A 15,932-nucleotide genomic window follows, 5' to 3' on the forward strand; every position below is an offset into this window, starting at 1 on the left:
ACCCTGGAGATTTATTTCATGGAACTTATCAAGATGCAAATTCTGCAGATAGCAATTTTTATTCTGTGCAGCTGGAAAATTTGCCAATTAAAAGCAGATTGCCGTCAACAGTTTATATCAACAGCAGCTAATGAACATAAATGTTGCAAAGTGACGGGGAAACCGAACCCGCGTGCCGCCTCCTTCGTCTACTCACAGGAAGGGAGACGGCTATCAGTGGAATAATGTGATGAACTCGAGATGACATGAGCGCTTGATAGCAGCAGCAGCAGCCAGGAAGAATGTCTTTGCAGAATACTGAGGGTTTTTTTTTATTGGATGTTTCTGACACTCTGGTCCATCGCAACTACACCATACTCTCAGAAGCTCACTTCCTTCAATAGCTGATGCATATCGATATGTTGAAGGTCTTCTGATTTGCATATCAATAACAAATGCTCTTCTGTAAACGAAAAAAAAAAAAAAAAAGCCAGAAACCATTTACAGTGACATCTGACCTCCGTATGTGCTAACAGCACTTTGGCAAGAAGATCAAATACATGATGAAATAATTCTTATTAAAATTTTTCTGATGTCTACATGTGGAAAAAAGAAATACGTTGTGAACCAAACAATCATAAGTTGATGAAATAATAAGCAAATGAAAAAGTATATATTCAACAACATGAAATCACAAACATTTGTAGAAACAGAGGTATGATATATATATATATATATATCAGTTAACCACCATTTGGTGCTATTTAACCAAAATAATTCCACATGCTCTCATATAGAAGAGTGTCGTAAAATACTGACGGCCATGAAAATGGTCTTTGATCTCAGTTATGAAAGGAAATGGAACATCTTTTCTTTTTAGTGTCATGTGTGCACATGCCATGTCATGACAACAAACCCCAGTGAAAACGCAAGTCCAGTAGAACAATGCTGAATAACGGACATTCATTCCTTAAATGGATTTTGTCTTATTTAGCAGTGCGACTCCATTCCGATTTCTCAACTTGACAAATGATGGAGGCGACAGAATGCGTTTCTCCACTGACAAATGGCCGGCATTTTTGCACAGATAGTCTGAAGCTGATAAAATACAAACTTATTACATGTAAATGAAGCCATATGAAACGTTGAAAAGCAGCAGCAGCAGCATCTATCAAGCACCACAGTAGCTTCCATACGAGCTAAAGGACCAATTTGCTTCCCTGCTGCAGATCAATTATAGATACAGCTTGACAAATAGAAGGACAATTATTGAGCACAGGTTCATTTACTCCACCTTTCCCTCTCATTTGGTTGAAGATCACAGTGTCAGAGAAATGCAGGATCATACCTTTAACATTAACACCACTTATATTGGGGCCGTAAATAGAAGCATGCGATATAAATCATCCCATCTCCCTTAGCAACTGACAACCGTGTCCTGCTGGAGCAGCGGGATTACAGCCATACATCATGGCGACTGCAGGCGCCGTGTTCCCAAGCAAAGCTGAGAAGAATCAAGATATCAGTTACACGTGAGGCACAGAGAGAGATGCTGAAAAGACGCATAGATGGAGGGCAGAAAAACAGGAAAAGACGTGAGGAGAAGTGAAAGTGAGCATGACCAAGTGTCATAAATCGAAGCGGGGGGGTGACATGTTATGCAGCAGAGGCATGGCGCACAGACACAGGGGAGAAGGATGTCTTTCTTGATATGCAGGGACGCATTTGCTGAAATGCGCTGTGTTTCAGATGAGATGAAGTCACACAGGTGAGAGAATGCATCATCACAGCAGTGAGATTTTATCCACGACACCTCGCTCTGATATGTTTGTGGCCCGTGTCGGAGCCACATCACTGACGTGTTGCACTTTCATGGCAACAGATGAATCAGATCATGGAGCCTCATGAAGAGCTAAAAAAACGGCCTTCTCTTTTAGTAGCTGGTGGATGAGCTTGGTTTTCTAGTGATGTAAGAATTGCGAGGGCATGAGGCATAATCTTAAAATGTCTACTGACAAATGAAGGAAACACAAAAGGCGCTCTGTTCAGAAACATATGTATTTCTGCAGGCGAGCATACGACGCACTCACAGCGCTATGAGAATGTGAAACCAGACAAAAGTGCTCTAAAAAGGCTACATTTGGAGAAGGCCTGACACCACCTATGAACTTGATGAATAAGCCTCTAAATGTGATGTTCCTGCATTGTCCTCACCTTCAGCTCCATCCATTTATCCCCTCTTATGGGAAATGGCTTCCCAGGAAGGATAGATATATTCCAAGGCACAGAGAGAGCACACTGCTACATCACCCACTCGTCCTCGCGGTCCCCGCCTCCCTTAGTGGAAATGAATAACAAGCCGAAAACATACAGCGGCGCAGCATATTCTTCTTCCTTCTGAAAGGCCTTGTCTCCCTTTTAGCCCTGGGGTGCTCTGCTCTCATTGTCTGACACAATGATTAATTTGAGTGAACTTCACTTTGAAAACATACCCAAGTTTGCCGTCTAAGCACTCACTGGCACAGCATTAGCTACAAGCAGTTGAATCTTCAACACATATTCAAACCCTCTTTCAGTGTGGTGTGAAAGCGCAGCTGAAAGAGAGAGACACAAGTCGAAAAGCAGACTTTATCGTACACATCAGAAACACAATTCTTGTCAGATGTGCAAGTGCTAATACACAAATAAGATGCTAGCAGATATTTATATAGACATATTTATTCATATTTATTTTTTTCAACCCTACATCAATACTGCAACTCCTTCTTCTCGACTCGATCTGAGTGTCTGAAAATTAGCAGAGAGAAGAACTGTTCTTATTTCTGTCCCTTTTTGTCTACTTTCTTTTCCAAGACATATTGTACTTATGAAGACCATGTTGACTTTTAGAGTCATGATCACTTTAAGACTGTGAGTGAGTCATTAATCTTATTGACATTACACTTCTTTGTCCACTACTTGTCGGGTTTCTGATCATGTAACTCTCTCAGTCATAACTCCAGAATCTTGTTCATCTTCCTTGGGACGTGAGCTGCTTCTGGGATTTGGTAAATTTCCACCCAACCATCTTGTAACTCAACTCTCAGTTTCGATGGAAGGAGAATGCGTGTCTTAGCGTTCATTTCCACAGGCTTCTTTCGCATTGCTACTTGCTCCTTTCTGTCTTCAGCGGCCTGTTGTGGGTCAGGATGGTCGAATGTTATCTTGGTCTGATCCTTGACGGTGACGTTTCTAGCTTGCCATGTGGCACATAACCTATTTGCCAGAGCTAATAAAAGCACTTAAATGTTCGCGAGAAGTCTGCACACCAGCCTACGTAGACAGATGACATTAATGCAGCAAACACATTTTCCTTGCAGTTAGACACTAAAGTAATGTGTATTTTGAATTTAATTTAATTTTGTTAAAACATACAAACATATCGGAGAAAGAGGTGCGTGTTGAACATTGACAAATTAAAAAAGAATATTAAATAAATTAAATATAAAACAATTAGCCGCAACACAAAAGCTGTGATTCAGCGCTGCACCATGTAGCGTCCCAGACACTACCCAGTGACTACAACTCCTCATTGATCTGAAGGGGATCAGGTGGGATTGGACAACGGTTTGCTGTTACATCATAAATTCCCTAATCTAACAATAGAGGGGCATTTATTTGAAAGCTCATATCCAGTGTTCATCTGGCTATGGTGTCACTCTCACTATTTTGACACATATTATGCCTCTTTAACTTGAAACATATTACAAAAAAAAGGACAAATAAGTACCATGCCTTTCCAGATCTACACTACTGATCTATTATCCCCTGTAAGCACATTGAAAATTGAGGGCAGATAATGGTTTTCAAAACATAAGGAAGGGTCATTTAGTCCTGTTGGGAGGTGCTCCTCTTCTCTCAACAACTGCTAGCAAGTGACAAGGAAGTGAGGAGCTGCTAGAGTTTTGAAAAGAGGGTTATCAGACTTTTAACAATGTGCCTCCAACATGTTCATCCCAATACAGAAGCTCATGGACCAACAGACTGAGACTAGCCATATCAAAGACTGAGGGCCACAAGAGGTCCTTACTTCCTCTGGCAATACAAATGTACAATTCGTCCCTGAAAAAATTACAGTTTAGGATTATTTGGCATGTTTTTCTGTTCATTCTGTTCTTGAATCTGCATTTTCTTGCACATTGTTTCTAAGCTCTTTTGTATTGTTTTTTGCACTTTTGAATTTACTGTGATAGGTTGCGTACAGAGCATGTTGCAAACACATTTTTTTAAAAAGGTTTTCTGATTCTGATCCCACCTCTAACCCTCTATTTAGCTTTGTGAAAAGATGCACCCCTTGAACACTTTGAAGTATTGCACTGAAACTGACAAACTGGTGAGGCGTTCAGGTTTCCAGGCCTGAAATCCCCAACATTCAGGTTTGTCCTTTGCACCCCAGGATTCTTCCTTATTCTCCAAATGCTGCATTCAGGAACATTTTTCTGAATTTATTCCACAGTTTGTAGCATGCAAGCAGAATTCTGCCACCCCTCCTTGCTCTGTCAGGAGACTAACACTTTTAGCAAAATAAATAAATAACAAAACTGTTTGCTATCACTCTGCAGCTCCGGAGAGACTTGGTTTAGCTGTGTGTAAGGAGGTAAAGAATAAATAAAACATCCCCTCAGTTCAGGAATTAAATTAATCCTGTTTGGTCCCCACCGCTTGCTAAGGCTAATGCAGATTAAAAACACAATGACTGCCCTAAGTGGACTTAGTGTGTAACGGATGGTGACTTATTAAAGATGGGGGACATCGGACCACAAACTACTTTTCTTTAACAGATGGAAGGACAAAGAAAAAAAGGAAGATAAAGCTGCTAAAACAGAGAAAGGAAAGCTGTGAAACATGCGCTGCAGCGTCGCGCCAAGAATATCAGGCCAGAAATAGAAGTAATTACAGCGGCACGGAATGGATGATGTCGAAAGCAGGAATACGTTTTAAACACATTGCTTGCAATATTTTGATGAGAATGGAAAGTGGACTCGCAGTGGAGGAAAAGTCAAAATGAGGGTGGGAATTATTCTGGAGGTGTGTTGTGTTGGAAAGTTTGGAAAGGTTCCTAAAGCCCTGGAGAATGGAAGGTGGAGGATAATAGAGAAAGGAACTGTCAGGTTCTTGTCGTGCCCAGGCCTCAGAAATACATTGCATGACTGCCACTGCTGCACCGCTCTCTCACTCAGTGCTCAGGTAATGAACGGTTTGCAAGACATGCATTAATATGGATTACCATCTTCCATTAAAAATGTAATTGGTGCATTAAACGTTCACGTTCAGTGCTAAGAATGTTATAGACCGCCACGCAAAGTCATATGTGCAGGTGTCCAGCCAGCGGAAATAATGGATAGGCCAATTTGTCACACTGAATGCAGTTCAATAGAAACTCTCGACAGCTACAACAGATTCAGACTTTGAATCTGAGATCTTAACTTTGTTGCCAAAATGTCTTCCCTCGATCTTTTGAATTCTCTCTTGGAGATGAAGCTCTCTGCGAGATATGGCTCCCTTCAGCGCCACATAACTACTATCTATGGAACAGAAATGCCCTTCAGCACCAGGCAGGGCAGCCAGCAGAGTGAAAGAATCACCTGGTTATTAAGTTACTGTGCATGATTATATTCTATGGACTCTTTCAGCAGAGTGGTGAGGAATAAAGCTGACTCAACTTTTGACCAATCGCACAGTACGCAAGGAGAATGCTTTCAAATTGAAGAGTCTCTGCTGGCAGTTGGTAGAGTAGGGAGCGAACACAACATGCTATGAGAGAGGGATACGTTTCATATATCTGAAGCTGATGGCTAAATAAGGTAGCATATATCTCACCTGTACCAGTAGGTCTACATAGAATATGGAAAGAACATGGAGGAAGACACAGAATGGGAGCTGACAGCCGCTCATACCAACCGCTGGGCACAGGAGGATTGCATCCGTATGTGGAGCTGCTGAAAGGCAGGGTGACCACGCCCCCTTTATAAGAGCATAACATGTGCCCCAGTGGCATTCAAAAAGTCTCCAGGAAATTTAACTGCTTCGTAAAAAGCAGGTTTACTTTATATGTGTGCTATGTTTCTTTACCTTTTTCAGAAAACTTATTTTAAATACAGATCCACCATCATTCCTCCACCCGCAGCAAGTGGAATAAGTGGAGGTGGAATGAAGAAGGAACGCAGTATATGGAATATCTGACTGAGTTGAAATGCTGAAACTTAAATGAAGATTCACGGAAGAAATGCTGCCTTCAAAAAGACAAGCAATTGCATGTTCCTTACTGCCTCGAGAGGACAGTGACACTTTCAACAGACCTATTAAACCACGTGAAAACCCATCATTAAAACTGATAGCAGAGCCTAGAACCTGATATGCTTGTTTAGTGGTTAACATTTATTTTAGTTTCATGATACAGAAACAAAACGAAACATTGGCAAGGAACTGAGACAGTGCAAACTTCCACCTAGCCACTGAGGATCACCCAAACTGATATTTGACATTAAACAGACGCCACATATTTCACCTCTTAAATTCATGTAAATATATCCCAACTATGCAACTGGACAGCAGGTGGCAGGAGATTTACGGCGTGACAACAACACCCACACTGCCAGCAAAAGTGAGGCATCATGGTTTTGTCACTGTTGACACAACAGGTGATGTATTTCAGTGGTTCAACTGGATACTGTGTTTCATTAAGTCAGATTTCCATCTTGTGTTTGGGATTAACTGCAGCGGTGACTGGTAGTAAGGAATAGGGAAATGAATTATATTTCTAAATCCAAACGAATCTCAGCCACAAACTTCTTCCTGATCACATTTCTGACTGTGAAATAATCAAAATCTATGCTTACGCTTTTGAGTGATGTTGCACTGACAAACCAACCACAACACAACCCCCAGCAAGGGAATGTGCGATGGAATACTTGAATGGGAACAGCGGAAAGGAATTCCACAGATTTGCTCCTGCTGTAATGAAGCGCTGAGCGCTAGGGCTTTGTGTTTCTGGTTTGCAGATAATGTGAACAGGTCCCTTGAGATAATCGCTGAAAAATGATCCAGAAGAAAATGGAAGAAACAGAACCCTAACCTCAAACAGGGAGGGCTGGCTAAAGGTTTCCGGTTTATTTAAACCTGTTAACATGTCGTATTGGTTGAATATATATACACACACACACACACACACACACACACACACACACACACACACACACACACACACACACACACACACACACACACACACACACACACACACACACACACACACACACACACACACACACACACTCATGTGAGTTTTAACTGGGCTCTCTAGTTCCATGACACCCAACACAATTGAGGATAAATTGGCAACTATACTGCTTGCTTTTCAATATGTCCCGCTTGATGGAAACCTGACCAGGGTGAACCCTTTCTTTTGGCAAACACATCGAGGATTGGCTGAACACTCCACGATCCTGCGGCACTGCAAATAGATGTATAGTGGGAGTGATGGGGTGTCAGGTAGTACTTTTCTCTCTGGAGTAAGTATTTTTGCAGTGCTGAAATACCATGGCAAGGTGGTCTATATGGTGGTTAAACATCACCATAAACCATGAAAATGGGTGCATCACGGTTCTGTGTCAAGGCAAACACTTTCTTTCCAGTCTCTCACTCAAGTTGGAAACAGACAATAATCACCTTGGTGATAAGACATTCAACTCTCAAAACACAGAGCGGAATCTCAGTAGAGCCCACGAAGACAGACAGCACTAACAGAACTGTGTTCTGCAAGGAAACAAGACAGAAAAAAATATATATATATAAATACAGGTTCCTTCGAGGGAAAGTGCTGCCATTGTGACAGCTCCAATTAGACCGGCCTGGGACTGTAAATTGACTTCTCCTGTTAACATTTATGACTCTTTTCTATTGGGAAGCTACGTGGAGAAAATTAACGCGCCGCTCGCCTCAGAGCGCACAAGGAAGTACAAGCCTGGAAGCCGCTGTTCTGAATGCACCCCCTCAACCGGTAGCCGTTTGTTATTTTATAGTGGTTTCTCTAAGGAAGATTCATAGGAATGAGACCAGGTACTAAAGTAATCTTATGCCTCATAGAACCCCATTAACTAGTCTGGCCCAGGCTCCATTTCACTCTCGGATAAGTCTAGCAATGAATGATTTAGTGGGAAGGAAAGGAGGGATGAAGAAGGGTGGAGTAAGGAATGGGGGAAACAAGAAGGAACACCAGAGCTCATCGTCCAACTAAATGTGAAACGCAACATTTCAACAGTTGACCAAAGATAATTCCAGCTTTGGAATTAGACCTCAAACCTGAGTCATATACTGCATGTCAGGAACCTTTTTGACTGAAAGAGCAGGAAAACCCAACACACGCACGCAGGCACGCATGCACGCACGCACGCACGCACGCACGCACACACACAAATAAGTCAGTGAAACTACAGTTCGTTCTGACAGTAGTTCGCACTCCGATTTCATTCAAAGAGCCAGACTCCGTGTCGAAAGAGCCACATGTGGCTCGTGAGCCACAGGTTCCCGACCCCTGCTGTACGTCCAGGGCCGATGCTGCCAAAGTCGACATCTGTGCTGCTCATGGCAATAAAAGGCGGTCCACATCAACAGTGAATTATTGTACATTTTTTCTGAATCCCTGGCGAACATTTCCGGCCGTCTGTCTGGCTCCTGCTGAGGCAGTCCCATCATTTGAACTGTACGAAACCAATTCTGCAGATATTCTAGACACGTAACAAGAGCTACTGACCAAATTTAACTTTTGGAATGAATGAAATGATGACTGTGATTTGTAAAAAAATAATGTTAGTCATAGTAAAAGACATCACAGCATCTCAGTTGGAAGGTTTTGTATAGCAAAAAATACAGCAAAACATGTGGCAACCATGACGTTTAGTTGAAAGCTTCTGCGATAACTGGTATTATGATGTGCAAAAACTGAAGTGTCTACAGTATTTTTGGGGCGTGCTGAAGCGCCCCTAAGATGAATCAATAAACAAATAATGGCAATAATATCGTGAATTTCAACAACAGAGGCCTCCTAGTTCAATCGACGATATACAATATTGAGACAAGTGCAGCTGACAGGTTTCTTTACATCAACCACCATCCTCACCACTGTCACAAGTCCCCATCTAGAGTCCTGGTTATGCTGTGAAGTAGGGGCTGGCTGAAGCGTTCTTCGCTAGGAAACATGACTGATGTGCCGTAAACTCTGGAGAGGGGTTATTGCATCATTTGTTAATCATATCAAAAGCCAGGTTTCTGTCTATGGCTGACTAGCTAGAAGAGTGGATGCTCATTATCTCCTGTTTACATGTGTGCCTCTTTTTGAATGAGCAGACTCAAAGGAAGCTCGGACGAAAGATTGTTTTATTTATCTACTTACTTTTTCAAAAAAGGCGTAGCGTCCCGGAAAGAGCATATTTTAATTGCCTTCATTTCACACAGCAAAATATTATATATACATATACATATATATACATATATATACATATATATATATATACATATATATACACATATATATATATACACATATATATATATACATATATATATATACATATATATACACATATATATATATACACATATATATATATACATATATATATATATACATATATATATATACACTATATATATATATACTATATATATATATATATATATATATATATATATATATCAATGTTTCTAAGAAAAAGCACAGAATAAATATTGTTCTGAAGGTGATGTTCATTGCATTTTCATATCTAACTGTAGGCGTCATCAGAACGGAGCTTACAGGTCAGGAAGAGCCGATGAGGGATGATAAATATGATGGAGGGAATGGCATATTTGTTGTGGAAACCCCCTTTTGGGAAATGCAAAAAGGGAAAGAAGAAGAAGAATATCTGCGTATGACTTGATGGTTGTAACTACTCGACAACTTTAACCTGGTAAGCAGTGGGATGGCGCTCAATTGCTTTTTAAAGCCCCTCAAACAGCAGTAGGCACGAAGGAGGAGAACCACCTATAAATAGCAACTGACTTTCGAAGTAGTTCAGTGACAAGGGCTTCCGCACCTCTCCCTGTACCGGGTCTGCAATGCATGCTGTGCTCAACCCTCACGCACGCAATCCACACCCCTGCCTAGAACACAGAAACCCATTGGAACACCTATAGCGTGATCCAACTGCTTACCTAACCCCAACCCCTGTCTTGACACAGGTTCACAATGAGACCTGTTCTGCCCAAACGTCAACATACTGTATGACTTCAAGGAGTGGGAATGTGTTGCTATTGTCTGTCATTGTCTGTATGTCAGAGGGACATGCATTTGCCTTTCCCCTGTTACGAAGACTTCATGGATTGATAAGACGCCACCGCTGCAGGATGTCTGAGTCAGAGGAGTCCTCCAAAACAGCAGCCACATTTAAGGCCGTTTTACAGACAGATCAGCTCCACAGGCTTTGCAGAAAGTCACTCATGCTCAATTGAACATATTGGCGATCAGACATTTAACTTTTATCTTTTTTTTTTAATGCAAAGCTCCTGCATTGGAATGCAAGATTTGATTCCAAAAGGGCGGGACTGAGAGCACTGTTTATTTAAAGGAGCCCTATTGGGACTTGGTAAACTCAAAAGTCATTCTTTTTGTCTTGACTTACGAGTTTTATTTAAAAAAAGAACGATGTTTTTCTCTCCAAAATGTTGGAATTGAATGAGAAATTTTGCAAAACTGACAAAATATTTCTTCCCTGACCAGCCAGCAGTCACTGTAATAAAATACAACTTGATAAATCACTGAAAAATATCAGTACATCAGAAGGGGGCATGAACCTGTGTTAATTAAAAAACCCTGACAGTCTGTCTTTGTGATTCTTATCGGAGCGAAACTGCCTTCAGGTAGTTTTAATTGTAGCGATAACCAAAAAAAAAAAGTTGCTCTTTTCATGACCCTTGTTTAAATCAGTGCATTATCTTAATGGACATCTTGAAAGTGTAATATCGTTGCTGAACTTAAATCCCATGACTTAATCAGAGACTTCTTTGATTTAAAAAAAAAAAATCTATTCTAAAGGAGACGATAAACATCTCATCCATGGTTTCACTTTGCTTGCTGTGAAATGGTGTAATTGTTCTAACAGTCCCAGATGTCACTACACGCCGAGGCCACGTGTTCAGACCACAGACCATGAATGAGGCAGGTCGTCTTTCATCAATAACTCTTAAAACACTTCAAGTCAGCAGATGTTGCTGTTGACAAGTAAAGGTGACACAGGTTTCATTCCTTCCTTCACCTTCTTCTGCCGCTTATCCGGGGTCGAGTCACAGAGGCAGCATTCGGAGCAGGGAAGCCCAAACTTCCCGATCTGCACAAACCTCCTCCAGCTCTTCTCGGGGGATCCCGAGGCGTTCCCAGGCCAGACCGGAGACAAAATCTCTCCAGCGAGTCCTGGGTCTTCCCCGGGGTCTCCTCCTGGTAGGACATGCCTGGAACACCTCCCCAGGGAGGCATCCAGATCAGATGCTCGAGCCACCTCAGCTGGTTCCTCTCGATGTGGAGGAGCAGCGGCTCCACCCCGAGCTCCTCCCGGATGACCGAACTCCTCACCCTATCTCTAAGGGTGCGCCCAGCCACCCTGCGGAGGAAACTCATCTCAGCCGCTTGTATCCGCGATCTCATCCTTTCGGTCATTACCCAAAGCTCGTGACCATAGGTGAGTGTGGGAACGTAGATCGATCGGTAAATCCAGAGCTTCGTCTTGTGACTCCGCTCCCTCTTCACCACGACGGTCCGATACAGCGACCGCATCACTGCTGCCGCTGCACCAACCCATCTATCAATCTCATGCTCCCCTTTTCCCTCACTCGAGAACAGGACCCGGAGATACTTAAACTCCACCACTTGGGGCAAGAACTCTCCACCGACCTGGAGAGAGTAAACACCTTATTCCAGTCGAGAACCATGGCCTCAGACTTGGAGGTGCTGTTCCTCATCCCGGCCGCTTCACACTCGCCTGCAAACCGCCCCAGTGCATGCTGAAGGTCCTGGTCCGATGAGGCCAGCAGAACAACATCGGCCGCAAATAGCAGAGAGGTTTCATTCCTGCCAAAGCCAAATGAAAAGCGGAGGGGACAAAGAGGTGCCAGATATGAAAAATATTAAGCAAAAAAAAAAAGGTTGAGTAGATACCTCTGTGCTCGCTCCGTCACAAGGCCATATGCCTCCCTTTTAATTATGAGGGACTCTGGGAGAAAGGGACTTTGGGCTGAACTATGAATCACTGCCATTCTGCCCGCCTCTCAAGCCCCATTCCTCCAGTTTAAACACTGCCCACACGAGTCTGCCGCTCTATAAATAAGCTGTGTCCTGATGTGTGTGTTAAATAGCTGACAACACAGCAAGGCCACACACCTTTCCTTCAGCAATTAACTCTAAAAATAAGGAACCTTCATAGCCGTCACAGCTTTTATTCAGGTTTGCATACATGCAGTGATGATTGCAGTATTGTTTGGAAAAAAATAAGTGGTGGCATTTACTCTTCCAGCTGGGGAGCGTAGTCACATACTGTGTTTAAATGCCAAACATTCATGATCTAGTTTATCTGTAACTGATCATAGATACAAAGCACACATTTTGTAAATGTACTTCACACATAATCTACATTACAATACTGTCATTATTATCATTGTGTTTCTCAGTGGCTTCGATATAAACTGCCACCAATAACTCTCAGGGAAATTATTATCCAGACAGAAGACCAAGGCACGAAGCTGCAGTCAGTGATTCTCAAGTCAAGTAGATTTCAATTGAGAAAAAATGTGTTTCATTTGTAATGTAATTCTATGGAGTGACATGCATGTGTTTATTTTATTTATTTATTTTTATCTCGTGATAATTTTAATCTCGTGAAAAATGTTCTCATGGTAATTTGTAAAATAAAAAAAAAAAAATCTCGAGATAAAAAAAAAAAAATAAAATGACGTCATGCAGGTCGCTTCCAGGGACGTGTAATATGTATAGCTTCGCCACATATGGTATTATTTTGAGTAGAAGGCACTTGATCCGAGTGCTAAAAGTGCACGGACAGTGACTGACAATGTTGACCAGCGGTTACAAAGCCATGGGAGACACAGTGGTTAGAGGTGGATGTCTACAAAATGCATTGGCAGTTACGCATGTGCTGACATTTACAATTGTATCTTGAGATAAAAATTATCTTGAGATAACTGTTCTCGAGATACAAATTGTCATGAAATAATTTGTGATAAAAAAATAAATAAAGTCATGCATGTCACACCCCAAAAAATAAACACATGCATGTCACTTCCATCACTCCGTATGATTCAAAGAACAAAAAGATTTAAAGTAGAGCACTTTGCTTCATTTTTAATGCCCGTAATGTCAATTTGAAGGAGTATTTCTAAAAGTGCGGATCTCCTGTGATTTACCTCAGTAATGATTCCTGACTATTGACAGCGTCCATCTGCTGATGGCCATTTCCCACTGGAAATCGCACCATAACAAAAGGTGCAAATCATCTCAGACGGGTCTCTTGGACAGGACAATGAGGTCACTTGACTTATCGGACCTCCACAGTCATCACACCTCGATCCAGCAGAGCACCTCTGGGATGCCATGGAACAGAAAATGTGGCCTTGCTGCCGATTAATCAGCAACAACTGCGTGATGCTATTATGTCGACATCTCCAAGGAATGTTTCAAACACCCTGAAAAATCTAAAAGAACTGAGACATATCTGATAGAAAAACAGGGCCCAACCCAGTGCGAGCTTGCTTTCCCGATTAAAGTGGCAGGTTGAGTTCATATTTCAACTTCTATATTTTTATAGTCTTGAAAAAACAATGCGTCATAAAAGCAGCAAGTAACATTTAGAATGGAGTCAAATATTGTCGCATCATCATTGCTATTGCTTTGTTTCCTGATGTCGCATTGAAAAACACCAGGTTCCTATAACAGCGAGCATCGGCACAAGCAAGAAATGAGTATTTCCAAGAAATGCTCTTTAGTAAACACTTCCACGCACATTAAAGTCATGCCCTGGAGACAAAGGCAATTTCTCATGTATTTTCTATCTCATAATAAGTGGAGGTGAAGGTGTTAGGATGAGTGGTGACATCAGCGTCCTGTATGTTTGCACCGAGGGGAAAAAACACGTGTAAAAAAGAAAAAATCTATGTGGAAAAGTGTAATGGCTGGTTGTCTCTGACAATAGCGCATGCAAGTGGGAGTCGCTCAATCCACTCCCAAGCTGTGACCGCTCCTCTGCTGGATTCATTATCTCATCCACTGCTGTCAGCTAATTAACTGGAGTTTAAGTCACGGAACTTCTGCCGCTAATGAATGGGATTAATTTGCAGCAAATAAATGAAGGGAAAAAAAAGTGCCACATTTCAGTTACCTGTGGGAAGATAATTGGATCACGGACTTGGTCACTTTATTTATCTCACTCTTTGTTTATTCATTTAGACAGGGGCAGATCCCGCTAGTTCCTGCCTTTGCTTCCACACACGCAGTTGAATAATAATAAATAATAATAACACGTTTATAAACACTACTACAAACACTTTGGTGTTGAAAGTCTTTGGATCCATTTGTTTGGACAGTTTCAATATTTTAATAGGCACAACAAGACTTTCTTTCTTTTAAGATAATTCTCCACCAAACTAAGTATAACAAAAGAACAAAAATGTCAGAAACTAATTATTACACATTTGAACACAGCTCTAATGACTTGCTAAATTGTCTGAGAGTGATAAACGGTGCGTTTTTATGGATCAGTTTTATTCCTTTGTAAATAATTAGAAGCATCTTGTCTCATCTATTTTCCCTCTAGTAAATGCCAACAGTCAATTCCAGTGCATGTCAGGGAAGAAAACAGCAAAGTGAGTGAATATTCATGGTTTTGGTTTTTGAAAGCTCTGCAAAGTGAGAATAAATCTCAGTTACAAATTTGAGCCACAGTCTCATTTGGAAACTTTAAAAAGCTTCAAATAATATTGATTATGGATCATTCCTTTCCACATCAATGCAACAAAATGGAACATTTGCATATTTAAACAAAACAGACAAATGTATTATGCACTGGATGCATTTTTCTATGTCCAACCTGACTTGACTAAACAGACTAAACAGCAGTTGACACTTCAGGAGGAGGAGGACGCCACCTTCACAGCCAAGATGTGCAAGCGGGGAGGTAGTCGAAGAGATTTATAAATACTCGGGTGTGGTGACAAGAGACTGGGGGGGTGAGCACACTCTAGTTCTTGAGGATGCCAGACAGATGGTGTTCCTCTCCATAAACATTGCATTGCCTGCAGATGTCCGGTACAACAGGTCAGATGCAGTACAATCCTTTATCATCCTGCCATGCAGGCGGAGGTGTTCGGTCATGTTGGAGGTGCGTCATTCAGCGAACAAAATGAAGCCGCGCTTCGAACCGCATTGTGCGATCCATCACCACTGAGTGTGAGCGACTGCCGGACGACATGCTGTGACCGACAAGTGCGCGCGGGGCATGTAGCGTGCTGCGACTGAGAAAGAGCAAACCAGACGAGGAGCCGATAAGAGTGACTGAAATTAAAAATCTATGCGTTTGTAGAGCGTGAGAATTAAGGAGATGGAGGACGAGAAGAAAGAGACCAAGACATTATTGCTGTACGTCTGCATTACTATCCACTGCTCCACCATGCCATATTTATTTATTTTTTGCCAAGAAACTAATTCGGAGATGATAGGATTAAATCTGGCAACAGATAGGAGGGATGGTTTCGTAAAGGCATATTTTCCAACTCAGATTTGTGAAGTAACAGTTCCCTCACTCGATCCAACAGAATGTTTTGCTTAAGATCCATGGCAATAAATCACATTAAAGCCATTGCAGTCAGAAAAAAGGATT

General features: G+C 41.7%; 1 protein-coding gene across 7 annotated transcripts in view; it reads right to left on the reverse strand.

Moving 5' to 3' along the window:
• Positions 1-15,932, reverse strand: part of astn1 (astrotactin 1) — a 294,106-nt gene that overhangs the window by 157,129 nt on the left and 121,045 nt on the right. The gene's annotated exons all lie outside the window — the stretch shown is intronic.

This window comes from Synchiropus splendidus, chromosome 13, assembly GCF_027744825.2.
Source record: "Synchiropus splendidus isolate RoL2022-P1 chromosome 13, RoL_Sspl_1.0, whole genome shotgun sequence".
NCBI classification, from domain to species: domain Eukaryota; kingdom Metazoa; phylum Chordata; class Actinopteri; order Syngnathiformes; family Callionymidae; genus Synchiropus; species Synchiropus splendidus.